Raw genomic sequence first — 4643 nt, 5'->3', positions numbered from 1 at the left:
GAGAGTAGGTGACAGTTTCTTCTGGCCCTCTTGGGGGTGAATAGCGGGGTGTCTTTATGCTCCCCATTATCATCCGAGTGGCGGGACAAAGTAACCAAAGGAACTAGGTCAGAGAGCTACAGAGCACCTCACACAGACACATTAGCTCCAGCTTTTTCTCAGCAATTGAGTAGCTGAGCAATGACAGGCCACCGCCTTACTGGGAAGAACTGGAGATAGGAGTAATCCTCAAATCACACAAAGCCTTTATTTACCAAACACCATGAAGAAAGTCATGTAATGCTCAAGTTTGTTCATTTTCACCAACAATGTTTTCAAAATCTAGTGAGACGTCGAGCCAAATCTCTTTTCAAAGAACTGAGCTCCTTGTGGAACAACTTGACTTTTGTGTCAACTTTTACGCAATACCTGACTGATGCATGAGCGATCATTTTCTGCTTGTGCAGCAGTAGAAAAACTGAAAGATACGGAAATTATTCAGCAGAAAAGATGCTGAGATATTTATGCAAATTACTTTCAGAAGACAAAAGTAGAGTAAAAAAATGTTATGTTCATATCCTATATGCAAAATAAGGGAGTAGAAAAACACGGTGATGGCTGAAAGACTTGAGACAAGGATTGGGTCTCAACTTCCTGCAGGATAATGCAATGAAATGAGTTTCATCAAAGTATTTTGATGCACTGATGTGGTCTAGTCAAAGCCCATTTGCAGAAATACTTAAAAATTGCTGTTTGTAGATGCTTCCTATCTGATCTGACAGAGCTTGCAGAGAAGAATTAGTTAAAATTGATTATATCATCTGCTTAGACTTTTTTTAGTGCTATGGAACTACATGTATACATTTATGTGCTGTTTCGATGTGTCAAACAACTTAATAGTCAACTTTAACACAAGATATATCTTAAGCTTTACAGGGTTTTCCTGTAAAGCACAGAACAGGGAACGAGCACCAATCACTCCACTGGCACCTCTGCTTGATCTCTGAAGTTTACCTCGGCACAGATCACGCACAAGGCGCTCAGTGGGGCCTCCTTTCACTCAAACTGGCTCATCTGTATGAACATTTATATCAACCCCCAGTGAGGACTGTTTCTTGGAGAATCTATCAAGGTATGAACCAAGTTTAAAAGTCACCACTTTTGCTCTGCTAACAAAGCTCAAAGTGAACTGCAAATATAGCTGTGCATTTAGAGGTGTGCGTTGAGTGTGCAATGGGATGATATATCTTTGTGAACAAAGCATTATGTGTGGTGTCTGTGTTTAGGTCTCAACACACTGACTGTGTGTGTGCTGATAAATTTTGCAGACTGTGCATTAGTGGACCAATGGTTCAGCCCATTGAAAAGCTTTTGTGTTCACTTTATAGTCCCTAGTTTTATTTTCATCTCATTTTATTTCTTTGTGGTGACACGGTGCATCAAACTGCACCATATCAAATGTTTTGTCTACTTAAAGTCAGCCAGAGATAATGTGCGTAGTCACACGGAGATCTAAAAACTTGCCCCATAAAGCTTGGGCAACCAAAACAGTGTCTGTGGTGCTTATTAAAGCTCTATAGACATGAGCTTATCCCTCTGATTCCAGCAAAGTTATGCCAGGTGTTTGAGGCCCCAACCAGCGGGCTTAGCAAGTTTTCTGAGGGAAACCCAGAAATATAACGATTTGTCTGCTTTGAGATGGACGTATTTGTCTTTTTCACCTGATGATTTATTGGATTTTATTTTTCTTTATTTTTAAAATGATAAGGCATACTTTTTGTCCGGAAATAGACCAACGTAATGTTGTAGTTTGGTCGCCATCCAGAAGAGGGAGTTGCTGGTCATCCTTAAGCACAGCCAAAGATTGATACAGAATTAAAGATGGCGGCAACACCCGAATGGGGAATAGAAATGGTCCAAACAGAGTCTGGTTTGGGATGTAAAATGCACTTTATGTGGTTCTGTTTGGAAATATAAACACTTAAGCTCTTAAGTTTCACCTCAATAGCATTCATTCAGCCGATGTGCTGCAAAATTTGGATTTTAAGAAAATGGCCGCTAATAAAATAATCGACAAGATCAAGCTACTTTATATTAACCCAATTGATAACTAGCATTCCTAGTCCCAACATCAAAAAATGCATAACATTCTTATAGGCGTTTCACATGTGTACTAGAAGGCTTAATGCTCCGTTTCCCCCGAGCGCCTTGTATTTGTGGGATTAGTCTGTATAATTAGAGCAAAGGGATGTTACTGCGTAGTAGGTCTGTTGTGTACACACAGTTGTCAGAACAGGACACAAAAGAAGACTGTCCTTTCTCTCTCCCTGTTTATATTCTTTCCTCTCCATTATTCTTCATTTGTAATGAATTTAGACAAGTTAGGAACAAAACAACTGTTTTCTTGCTCTACTAAACTGAAATTCCTTAAAACATCTCTCCAATAAGCAGGAGTGACAATCTGAAAAATCAATGAACAGGAAAAACAGCAAGCGATTTGGGATCAAATATTGCTGATGTATGATTAACATAAAAGGTATATATTAGGTTATACAGGATGTAATTTGTTGACCGTTTCTTACACAGATGTCTTGCAGACATTGGTATATTAATACCTGCATCACCACACTCAGTTTGTCACACTTAGCTCTCTGTTGCTCTGAGACAACGACACAAAGCAGTTCAACCCACCCCATGACCTGCTTCATCACCCATCATCAGCCCCACAGAAAGCTGATGATGGCACTAAGTGTGTAACCGTTTCAGAAAAAAAAGAAGAAAACGAGAGTAAGTATGTGATCCAAACATGCACTGCCAGCACTTTTCATGACTTCTTCTCAGGCATCAAAACGACATTTTTTGATCAGAAATAACCTAAATAAAAGCCAAAGGAAGTGTGCAGATTAAGATAAGGAATAGAAATACACTGGACGTCGGAAGACGACTGACAAACGCACATCAGGCTAATGACATGACAGAGGCCATGACAGAGAAGAACTGCTTCATCTCAGGCATAGTTCACATGTAGCTGAATATCTTTGAAAACAGATACCTTTTCATGTAATTTGGCCTTCCAGCCACATTAAAACTCAAGTTTAAAATCATTAAAAATGATTATTTATAAAAACTCAGACCAAAATGGAGATCAGAGGAAACTCTGCATGTGTTTACAGGTGTTAATGGGGAAATTGAGATTTAGGGCCCCATGCATTACTGTTTGCAACAAATAATGCACTTATATTCACATACTTGCTTTGACTTAATGAACATTGTCTATTTCCAGGGTTTCCCTCAGTGTATCATAAGCCTGGCAAGTTACCAGCCTACACTTTATTTATTATAGTTTATTTTTCTACAGCAATAACAATGTTAATGAGTCTCTTAAATAACTTAAGTGAAGTGCAATGACAACATAGTATGGTCAGTATGTGAACACATAGAGAGGTGTGTTTTTTATTGACCAAAACTCTGTATCAATGCCTGCCTTTACAGGTCTACACACCAACAACTTCAGTAAATAAAGCAACTTAGGATCAAACAACTGAACTGCTGGATGACAGCTCTAGAGCCCCTACCACTGGGCATAGCAAGTTTTCTGGGGAGAACCCTGAGTTTATATTATAATGTGCTATTTAAAACAAGTTACATTTATACATCTGTCCACACAAATAAACCTGTGGGGCCATGTTTAATACTTAACAGGTAGAGTTGTTACGATCGATCGACCACCGATCATAATCGGCCGATTTCCCGTGAAAAAGTGTATGATCGGTGATTGCCGATCACGGTCTCTTGTTGCCGATCACCTGTATCTCATTCGCAGCCTGCATGTGCAGCTGTCTCCTCTTCTCTTCACACTCCGCAAACGTGCAGCGGTAAATCCTAAGCAGTGTGGTGTGGAACTTGAACGCTCTCAAGAGTAAATGGAGAAGTTTGCGTGTTGCGGTGGAAAATTACCTCGGGGGTGAAGCACGTCAAAATGCATCAACACAACGAATCTAATGTGACATTTAAAAAACAAGCACAGAGTTTGGCTACATCGAGGCTCAACGCAGGAAATAGGACATCCGGAGCGGCCAGATAGTAGCGCACAACTACCAACACTCACCCGGATTAACATCACGGTCAGAAAGCTAAACAAATTAACCATGAAAAATAATTTAAGTATTCGAGCTAGTGGTGTAAGACGCTGGTTCTGTTCTCGTTGTTGAACCTCCGCACGCGCTGCTGGTAGTAATAATATTTCACAGACGTAGCGCCGTTTCTGCTCCACCTGCAGTGAACTCTCACACCGAACCTCTGCTTAAAGCTGCAGCATGTATCTTAAAACAGGAAAAGATTTTAGATATATTAAAACTTTTGCTGTCCTAATACAAGACAGATAATCTCTGAAAAAATAATCGATCTCCTCTGCCTCCTCCTGTGTTCTGCAGAATTACTCAGCTCGGTCAGAACCAACCAATCAGAACCAGCATTAATCAGCTAGCCACGCTATCAGGAAGGATTGTCTATTTCGATGCAGCCTGCATTTGACTTTGAGTTGATGTTTCCTTTTTTACTTGACATTATTTGATATAGGCAGATTTATTTGACTCATGTATAATTTATGGTACTGAGGATCTACTGTTAAATATTATTTTACTGATTGCAGGTTTTTCAATTGA

The 4643-nt window shown here is 39.7% G+C and overlaps 1 protein-coding gene across 5 annotated transcripts in view; it reads right to left on the bottom strand.

Moving 5' to 3' along the window:
* itsn1 (intersectin 1 (SH3 domain protein)) overlaps positions 1-2616 on the bottom strand; it is a 55777-nt gene extending 53161 nt beyond the window's left edge. For all 5 annotated transcript variants that reach the window (XM_016681833.1, XM_016681835.1, XM_016681834.1 and 2 more), the window contains exon 1: positions 2595-2616. The gene's annotated coding sequence lies outside the window, so the exon portion shown is untranslated. The remainder of the gene's footprint in view (positions 1-2594) is intronic.
* Positions 2617-4643: the final 2027 nt, after the last annotated feature.

The sequence above is a fragment of the Poecilia formosa genome, unplaced genomic scaffold, assembly GCF_000485575.1.
Source record: "Poecilia formosa unplaced genomic scaffold, Poecilia_formosa-5.1.2 Scaffold296, whole genome shotgun sequence".
Classification (NCBI taxonomy): Eukaryota; Metazoa; Chordata; class Actinopteri; order Cyprinodontiformes; family Poeciliidae; genus Poecilia; species Poecilia formosa.
Note: the sequence above shows the minus strand (reverse complement) of the source record. Positions and strands in the feature narration are given on the sequence as shown.